Below are 10,826 nucleotides of genomic sequence, written 5' to 3'. Positions count from 1 at the left end.
TCTACAAGCCTCTACTGATAGATGTACTATGATCGGAACAGGGCCCCGACCTACCCATAACATATATACAGATATTACATAAGATGTACACAAAAACTCTAGACCTGGCAACTCCGAAAGACGTGGAGCTTACCGATCAGGCTGAACTCGGGAAACACCTACTGAGGAGGTCTACCCGTCTGTCTGTCTGAACCTGCACGCATGAAATGCAGCGCCCCCAGAAAAGGGACGTCACTACGAAATAATGTACCGAGTATGTAAGGCAATAAAATAACTGAAAGCTGAAACTGAACTGATAATATGATAACTGAAATTAACTGGGAGTCAAAGATGGTCTGGAGATATACTTACCTACTGATACTGACTCAACTCTCTCAATATATTAATTAAAATAAATGTCCGGCCCTATAAGGCTCGGTACGTGTAAATGCTCGGACGTAGTAGGCTCGCTCATAGGCGCTCGGCCATACTGGGCTCTGTATCTCGGCCATCCTGGGCTCGCTCATAGGCGCTCGGCCACAGTAGGCTCGGTATATATAACTTACCATCTGATCAGAGGTTGCCCAATAGGGGCCTGCCCACCGATTATAGCTCGATGGTGGTGAAAATAGTGTAATACTGTATATATATATAGACCCTCTGCTCTCTTGACTGAATAAAGACAAAACTAAACTGAATATGAAGTCCCGATAAGGAATAATATTGTAACTTATGAGACTAGAATAATGTGAATGAATTCATGAATACGAACTTCTCTTTATGTCTCATTATTAACACATGTAGCTACGAGATCATGCCAAAATGAAGGAAGGGCTTAGCCTTAACATACCTTATCACAATCTTTCCAATCACCAAGTTGAACTCACCTCTTCGCACCTTAATCCTACAAGAATGATAATAATACTATCTTTAAGTTACGAAAGGTACAACTATCGCACAACGAACGACAAACTTATTTTGTATTAAAACGGGCAGCATCTCCCCTATAATCCTTACTTCCTCCAAATTCAAGATAACACCAACAATACAAGAACAGAACAATAACAACATATATACACCATTTTTCAGCCCTATATACGCCATCAAATACTACAAAACAGCCCAACACACCCCAATCTCTTCATACACAAAACGACCACCGTAGTAGTGTCAAACGACCCGGAAATGTTATGACGAACGACCAACCAACCACCCTACATTTATATGGTGTTTCTACACCCCCTTCCTCCTCCAAAACTCCACAAAGTAGTAGTAAAACACGCAGCCCAACAGCAACACAAAACAGTCCACAAAACAGTCCGCTACAAATGAATAACTCGAACTCATGGCTTCCGATCACCGTCCCGTGAGTTCTTACAAGTATAGAACGACTTACCATGAATTTACAGAAGAAAAATTGGATGAAAGAGAGCAGTAAACTCACCTTATTTGTTGGATAACTCAGCTCTTATCTTGGTTCTTCAAACTCTAGGTTTTACCTCCAATTAGAACTTGAAAGGGAGAGAAAATCAATTAGGGTTTGTGGGAAATTTTTGGGAGGATTCTTTGCAGAGCTTATGTATGGTTATTATGCTCTATTTTAAGTCTAATATATGAAGAAAATAGGCCCTTAAAAGGCCTCTTTGGACGACCCGAAATGGCCCATTTTTTGGGCTCTCATTTAAGCAAGTAGGTGACACACCTACTTGTCACCTAGCAGCTTGTGCAATATCACAAAAATGCCCATATCTCTCTACTCCGATGTCGTATTGACAAACGGTTTAATGCGTTGGAAAATAGACTCATAGATATTTAATTTGATGGGTGGAACACCCCATAACTCTAAGTATATTGGGAAAAAATTGCAGTTACATTTGACCCAAAGTTTCAGTAAAACTTATGAATGTAACTTGTGATGACTTTCATCGACTTTTGTTCCACAACTCGCTTGACTTCAAAACATAACACACGGATGTCATACGACTAATATAAATCATAACATAATCTCCTTATCATGTTAATCACCCTAGTCTCACCCCAAAGGTACATGTTATAACATTTCCAACTTGTCGACTTTCGACGAAACATTGTTTTATTTAATTGCTTTAGCTTCTGAACTGTCCAACCCTCTTTGTACTTGTTGTTCATGATCTTCAATATTTGTAACCTCAGAGGTAACATGATTAACTTACTTTATATACTTTTAAATATTATCTCATTTTTGGTCCTACATTAGTTTGCTTACGACATATTTTTACGTACGAAAATATAGGGTGTAACATCACTCCCCCCTTGGGAACATTCGTCCTCGAATGTTTACTCTTAGAGACTTTGGAAAATTTTGCCAAAGTATCCTTCGTACACTAGGTTAAAACCAACCTGCACGTAGCTAGAAAACATACTATGCATGCCACACATGGCCAATCTTTATAAATAGCAGCAATTTGCCTCACCGACCGTAAATCATAAATATTGAAAGTGAAAAATAAAAGCTTACCTGATGACCTGCTAGCCTACATAGAGCAATGTTGTAGCGTCCCATCTCGAACCATATCTTCAGTTTGAAATAGGTGGGGGTATTTAGACTTCATTTCTTCCTCCGATTCCCACGTCATCTCTTCTACATTCTTGCTCCTCCATAAAACCTTCACGAAAGCTACCTCCTTATTTCGTAGCTTGCGGATTTGTCGGTCTAGGATGGCAACTGGAATTTCCTCGTATGACAAGTCCTCTGTAATCTGTACATCATCTGTGGGCACCACTCGGGTAGGATTGCCAATGCACTTTCGTAGCATAGATACGTGAAAAACCGGATGGACAGACTCCAATTCTGAGGGCAACTCTAACTCATAAGCTACTTGGCCCACTCTCCGAATGATCCTATAAGGCCCAATATACCGTGGGCTAAGCTTGCCTTTCTTGCCAAACCTCATGTTTCCACTCTCTTGTCGTTGGCTTCGACTCGTTTTGTGAGTTCCTCGAGCAATTTAGTAATTTCGGGAGTAGTCCCCGACTCTTGCTCGTTTGATTTTACTATGACGGGCTCCGTTCTGGGGGTGATTTCTCGAAGCGAATTGGGATCTGGCCTGCTTTGTATATGAGTTTGGCTCTGTAACTGGGCTATCACTACTTGTTAGGCTTGTAGCATCTCGAAGATCATACGTAAGCTGGCTCCGATTTCCCCTGTGTTATGGGTGTCTCGGGCTACTGATCGAGTACCGCCCTGAATGCTTTTTTCGGTTCGGAGCGCTGATTCGCCTCCAGAGCTATTTGTGAATTGACATCCAATGGTACTTCGGCTCAAATTTCGGGTACTTCGATTCAAGCCTCAGTGCCATCGTCAAGTGGCCTTCCGCCCCCCGGTGCCAAGTTGTTGGTTTCATCTTGAAGGCCGGCTTCGTGGTCGATAGGTAAAGCCATTGCTGATTTGAAGTTGTAAACTGGTGTGTACAGCAGATTTATATCAAACAATCACTGTTATCCTTAGCCCCACGGTGGACGCCAAACTGTTTACCCGAAAAATCAGATAACGTTAAATTTATATATGGTTCTAAGGATATGTGATACCCTTTGATACAAATCGTATAGAGAGATAGCAATACGAATATTCTTGACTATGAGAATGGGAATAATGAACAGAAAGAATAAGTAAAATGAAGTAAAACAAACACAAGGAGATATCTTTTGTTCTAGTGTATTCAATATATGCATAGCTTACAAGGATCCCTACTTTTATAGTAGAGGGTCATTACTTTATTTATAACAAAAAATAATAAAATAAAGCATATAGTGGAGGACCCATGATGATTTGTCTTTTCCTCGATTGCCGCCAAGATTCTCTCTTGGTGCGGTTGAAACGGCTCTTGTCTGTGAGTTCAATACTAGCTCGAACTCGTTACTAGGTCGAGCCCTTTGGTCCTGGCTTGAGTTCGACCTTCGGGATGGGCGTCGCGCATTTTCGACCTTGAAGCAATGCCCTGCGGATTGATTTGGTCACGGGCTCGATAAGATTATCGAGCCGACTCCTCGAGCAGCCTTCGGACTCGAGGCTCGTTTGTACTGTCTTCGGAGCTCACTCCCAAAATTCCACTCCGATTTCTTATTACTTGAACTCGATCGAACGTAGAAAGGCCGAAATCTATTTCGACCATATACAGAAGTATTTGTAATTGTTAGAAGTGAACTCTTATATACGTGTATGTGATTCTCATTATACATTTCAATATAATATGAATTCACTACATTGGTGCTCTCGTTGTTCTTGCTCCATGCCTCTCTACCCTTCTACCATGCCCGATGCTCAGTTCAACAACCCCTTCGAATCGGTGAAGGCGCTGCAAGAATTGGTGATAGTGATGCAAGAAAGTAATTCTACTGGTGCAACAGGAGCTACAGCTAGACTCCATGGCTTTGGATGCTGCAAAAACATAGCAGGTCACTATAGAAGATACAACGGACAGTGTTGGGATAGTCTGTGTCGGCGACAGTGATTTTGATGTGATCGTTGAAAACTCAGGCTTGCTGGACAGTTCTAAGATACTTCATGAGAAGTTAGAAAATCCCATAGCAGATTCGTTTCTGGGGTACTCTGCAAGTCTTGGTCACCAGATGTTCGATAATGTCCAATAGAAGCTACTGCTCCAAGTTCTGGGAAGTTGTTTATAATGAGCATGGCATTGATTCCACCGGTCGATTCAATGTTGATTCTTTTCTCCAGCCGGAGGCGGACCTATGGCTTATGTTGATGAGTCATCGGACACCGCAAACTTCGGCAGAAATCTTGTATATGTATATGTATATACCTTAAAATGGTTAATTTAAATCACTTGGCACCCTTAACGCTTAAAGTCGTTAGGGGGCACTAATTGAACAGAATTTTGTGCCCCCGTCGCATTAAATTCCTGGGTCTGCCTCTGTCTCCAGCTTGAGAGAATCATTGTCCATTACGATGACATTAAGAGTGTTGCTGAGGTACAAGATGAACCAAAGGACTGTTAGTCCCCAAGTGTTGCACTCGCGTTCGTGGTCCGTCTGCAAATGCAGTATTATTTATTGGTTTCCTTGAAACAGGTAATGCTATGTTGGCTAGAACAATAGCTGCAAATGTGACTATGCTCAAGTTGCTTTATTTTTCATTTGCTCCCGGTTCAGATGATGGACATTCATGCGATGTTGCCAAACTGTTCGATAATAGTTTTCAATTGGATCTCCCATTTATTGGATGCCCGACGAGTGAAAGTAAATTGATTGATTGGTTCTACCTTGTAAAGAGGTTGACGGCTAGTTCCTGGTTCACAGTTAGAGTTTATGCTTGTGGACTCTTTCATATTGCTTACACAAGTGCCCCTGACATGTTGACGGCAGAACTTCAATATACCTACGGTTAAATGCATCAAGAGGACATGCCTATGGTGCGAAGGTTGGTTGCAACACACTTGCGGAGGTTCGCTATTGTTGTTGCACCTGCTTACCTCAAGATTGACATCATGTCAATGTTTGATTATCTTATACATGATGCTAAGATTCATGTACGCTTGTTTGCCCTCAATATTCAATTTACCATGCCGCTAGTAGCCCTTGGAGAGAAGCCTTATTCTGGAATTTGTGAAAAGACCTTAGGCTTATTGAAAGACCAACTGGACGCTATCACACTAGCGCTGGAAAAAGTTTCATATGCTCGTTTCCATTAAGAATCAGGTGTTCTTGGAGCATTTAAAGAAGTTCCTGGACTGGAATGTACAAAGTGAAGCTGTTAGAAATACTGCTAGCTTGAGTGGATGTAGTGTAAATGACCTCGTACTAGCTTTATCAACGCATCAAATTCAAGTTGGCAATGGCAAGCAACAAAAGAGACTCGAGTATAGTAAGTTATTTCTAGCTTTATTTGTTAGCATATATATATATATATATATATATATATATATATATATATATATATATATATATATATATATATATATATATGTGTGTGTGTGTGTGTGTGTGTGTGTGTCAAAAGTATTTGGCTGGACAATGAGAGAGGTGTATTAGATGACATAATTGGCAAGAACTCGCTTGCCCTGCTTAGCAAAAATTTCACTCAAATTCTCGCTGTTCAGTTTGATGTCTTCAAGAATTGGCAATTGCTGGCCAAATCTCAGATTTCTCATTCTGTTGAGCCAGAGTGTCACGTTGAGATCTTGCCCTTTGCGGATAAAGACCAATTGGAACCTTGTGCTACTTGGATACATACTAAGGTTCTATATGTTGTTGGGATTCGACTAGATGAAGTCGATGGCGTGTTGTCTGTTATGAAGGTTGAAAAACCTCATTCAGAGTTATATGCTTATTTTGGTGGATTAGATGCGCAGATTCGGGAGATTAAAGAAGTCGTTGAGTATCCTTTGACTCACTCCAAGTTGTCTGAAGACATTGGTATCCAGCCTCCTACATGGATCGTTCTCTATGGAGAGCCTGAAGTTGGCAAAATAATATTTGCAAAGGCAATTGCTCAACCTTGAAAATTAGCCCACTTTCATGCTACAAAAGCTGGTAAGGATGCTGATGTGATCTTGTCCATTGTTTCCAATTTGAAGCTTTTAGCATCAAGTGCTAGAAAAGCTATCCTTGGCATATGGGAAACTGCCGATATATTTAACATAGGTGAAGAGGAGAATTACTTTTTGGCACAAGGAGAAGATTCACATTATAATATTGTTGTTCCTAAGTTGTGCCATCCAAATCTGAGGTTACTTCTTGTCACAAAAGGCCGTGAAGTTAGCTTCTGTTATACCAAGGAATTCTGTAGAAGAGTTAAGGTTTTGAAGTTGGATTATGTGGACACCTGTAGTGTTGGAGATGCTTTTGTAGCTAGAAGATTGTCACAACTAGCATATGATATTTCTCTGCACCAGGATGACAATAAACTAAGAGAGGCCCTCAAGTTCAAATTTTCGTTGGATGTGCTCAAGAAATTTCAGCATGTACTTTGTCTATTCAAGTGTCGTTTCTTGACTAAATTTCCATCAGATGCACCAGATGCTGGTAAGGATGCTGATGTGATTGTGAAGCAAATATATTCTCAAGAGATATCCAAACTTCCTTAGAGCTGGAACATCTAACAACTAGTGCAAGTACTCCTTCAGTAACTGCGGACAGCAACCGACTTAACAAAAGTTGATCTTGTTTCTTCAAAATAGATATTCTGGGTTGACGCTGGTTTCGTTGGAGCTATCATTACCTGGACTTGTAGTTATGAACTATGAAGGACAAGAATAAGAACCATTAATATTGCCCTCCAAATTGTGCCCTCTTATGGCAGGAAGAATCTAACATTTCCACAAAATATAATTGTGGCGATCTAGTTTCATCAAATTTGAGTGGTTGAAGTTTGTCAATGATGAGTTCTCGTTTACAAGGGTAGTTTCCACGGTGAGGATGGGAGAGATGGAGTAGCATTGTTGGTATACATGATTCCAAATGGTGCTCCGATACCATGAAAGAGTTAAAGAAACTTGGAGTATTTTTAATATTAATCACGATACAGAGGAGGAGTTCCTCCTATATATCTACGCTTCAGAGACACTTTAAAAATACAACTCCTAGTGTATTATAAAATCTAAGAGATAATTGAAGAATACAATTCAAATGTATTCAAACTAAATAACCGAATGAGAGATCTACGTAGGCTTGAATTCTATCTTGAATGAGAGATTTACGTAGACTTGGACTCTATCCTAATAGAGCATGCTTATAAACCCCAAAACTTTTATTGGTTATGCAAAGATGCATGTCAGAGATTATGCACAACTTTCAATCATCCTCAACTACGGGCTTCAATTGCTCGAAAAGGAAAGACCATGAGTCATCGCACTTCTTGTCCACAACACAAAATGCCACTTGATGGATATAGTGCTCAGTATCCTGTCCCACCACAGTCAACGGGACACCAACATACTTGCCTGTTAAAAAGGTAAAATCAACAGCTAAAACCTTTCTTATGTTCATAAATCCTCTAACGCAAGCTCCATAAGCTACGAAAATATATAGGAACCTCCCCTCCGCATCAAGTTTCAATACAGTCTTACTAGCTCGATTTTTATTTTTCAAGCACGTAATGATATGCAATTTAAATAGCATATCTATTCTCAGGTGCCCCCCTTGTTAATGTTTTTAGCAAGAACACCCTATTCCAGCACTTCCAATAGCTCACCTCACAATGCAAATGATTACAAAATATTCCCAAATTTTTTAATCGATGGCCCTTTGCCATCAGCAAAGTCATTTATCAAAAATCCAACAATGACAAAAGCTGACGCATGCGATGTTCGCTCTTGAGATTTTGAACACCGCAAGTGTGCTCGATTTTATACTTAATAATATAGAGTCTATCCCCTTTAACGTACTTTCTTACGCGCCGTATCCACTTGCAATTTTCAACCTCACATGCCACTACATTCAATGGTTTATTACTCTTCTTTATATAGAAGCTAAAGGTCTTCTTCATGGTGCCTAGCTTTAATCTCCCAACTAACTCATGCTTCTTGAATGTTTTCTCATGAAAAAAACAGTTTTATCAAAATAACCATGACTGTCTTGTGTTCTAGAGCAACACGTCTACCAACGACGCTATGATGCTCTGAACATTGTGTTAATCGTCTGCTGGAATATCCATATTCATTGGATATTCTCTATTATCATCCAATTCCATGAACATTATTAATCATTACATCCTTCATTACACATTATTTTTGTATCAACTAATAGTTGTGGTTGTGAAAGTGGTGGTGCTGTTGAAGGTTGTTGAGACCTCTCAACCACGTTTATCCTTAGAATAGGCCTAGCACCACCATTAGCAATATCAAAAAAATACAGTCCCACATGTTGATCATTTTTTATGAAAGAAGAGACAACTTTCACCTTACTAGGAACAAATTTAGTCATAAGCTAATTAAAACATTATAAAGTTCACATCTTAACTAACCACATTTAATTACGCTCTCAACCAACTCGTTAAAAGAACAGATATAAGGCACGACAACAACTAATGCCACCTTCGATTTAGACTGCCAATTTCAGTATTTTACAGTCTGCACCCACTCACCCATGTATTCACGGCCTACTACTATATTATCCCTCATATTTGGCTGATAGACTCAACCTAATAAACCAAAAATGGTCGACGATCAGCTACAGCAGAATCAAATCTTCGAAAAAACAACAAAAAGAGCTTTCACCACTTACCAGCTAAACAAATCGAAGAAGATATCTCTTACAATAAATGTACTCACAAAAATACCTCCAAAATCACAAATTTGAATCTTCCACCTTGGATCCAATAATGAGAAAATACAGCGATACAGGTGAACTGAAACCGCAATGAGGATGGACGAAGCTTGGAGACCTGAGATTTATGCTAGCTAGGGAGAAAAATGCGAGCTCAATTAGCGCAATGGACCGGAACCACACCTAGGGCAAGCCAGATATGAAGATGGGGAGGGGGAGATTTATAGAAGGAACTGAATTGATTTTTTCCATATTGGCAAAATATATTTCTATTTTTAGCCAAATTGTATCTTTTAGAACTTTAGTGGTGGGGTTTGTGACACCTTTACACGCTTTGTTAAGCTAATCCTAAACACGAAACAAATGTCGTTCGCCATTTTTAATTTTTAAAAATAGAATTCACACTAGGTAAAATAGTTATTTAATTATTTTTTAAATATTTAAGACCTAAAAATTCGTTGTAATTTGATTATTAAGTCTTTCTTTATTTAAACTAGGTACATAAAATTTAAGACTTTAAAATCGATTAAAATTTTACCTTGAATAAATGTTTAAAAAGTCAATTATTTGGAACATTAGTACAAAATTTATAGAAGTTCGTTTGAAGTAGTTTATACATGACAACTAGAAAGCGACATCGTACTAGTACTCAAATTGTATTCATCGTGAACAAAATAATATTTTGACCTCAATGAGTAATTTTTTGAAGAACAATTTGACTTCATTTAGTATTTGCGACAAATTACATTAATGTATACTAACTATATGATAAATAATGTGAGACTAAAACTAAAAACTATTAAATATATAGAAATTTACACCATTTTTAAAAAAATTGTCCTCTTCAACCAATCTAACTATCATAAAAGCTTGAAACTTCAACGCGAAATTGATTGACTTGTTTATCATTTAAAAATAAATTTAATATGGACAAAATTATCATTTAATTAATATTGTTTAATATTTAGGACGTTGAAATCAACTAAAGTTTTGATTATTAGATTTTTTTCTTATTTGAACTGTATAGGAAATCCTAATATTTAGGATTGTAATTCCAGTAATTACTTATATAAGTCGAGTAAGTTAATTTTCACAAGAAATCATAATTCTAGGAATTGTTATTTCACCCAAAATAATAATAATTCAGGTGACATTAGAAGTGTTCCACTTCAAGATACCAAGACGAAAACTTAAAGAAAATTGTACAGAAATCATACTCAGGAGCTCACAATTATTTTCAGATTGTTAAAATTTTAAGGTCGGTTATGTTAAAATATTAGTTATTTCAAGCTATTCTTTTTTTAAGAAAATATTAATAAAATATTTTTCAAAAGCATTGTCATAGAGTTCCGTAGTGTCGATATGTGGCTACCGATACTACCCATCATTATTGAGCTAAAAGAAGTAACAACATTTATTGGCATGTATAATCTCTTTATCATGATAATGATCGAATCTACGTGGAAAGATGGCGTGAGAACCTAAATCTATCGCTAACGAAAGTCCAAATAATAAGGTATTTGTAGAGCAAAGATCTTCTGAGTTAGATAAATAACTAACATTCATCAATATTAACAGGAACT

The 10,826-nt window shown here is 38.2% G+C and overlaps 1 long non-coding RNA gene across 1 annotated transcript; it reads right to left on the bottom strand.

Moving 5' to 3' along the window:
• Positions 1-7,462: 7,462 nt before the first annotated feature.
• LOC108946302 (uncharacterized) lies at positions 7,463-9,555 on the bottom strand. The gene is made up of 2 exons (XR_001970628.3): positions 9,202-9,555; positions 7,463-9,118 (listed from the first exon to the last, which is right to left on the bottom strand). It is a non-coding gene; the product is annotated as an uncharacterized lncRNA (long non-coding RNA).
• Between the last annotated feature and the right edge of the window lie 1,271 nt (positions 9,556-10,826).

This window comes from Nicotiana tomentosiformis, chromosome 12 (genome assembly GCF_000390325.3).
Source record: "Nicotiana tomentosiformis chromosome 12, ASM39032v3, whole genome shotgun sequence".
Lineage (NCBI taxonomy): Eukaryota > Viridiplantae > Streptophyta > Magnoliopsida > Solanales > Solanaceae > Nicotiana > Nicotiana tomentosiformis.
Note: the sequence above shows the minus strand (reverse complement) of the source record. Positions and strands in the feature narration are given on the sequence as shown.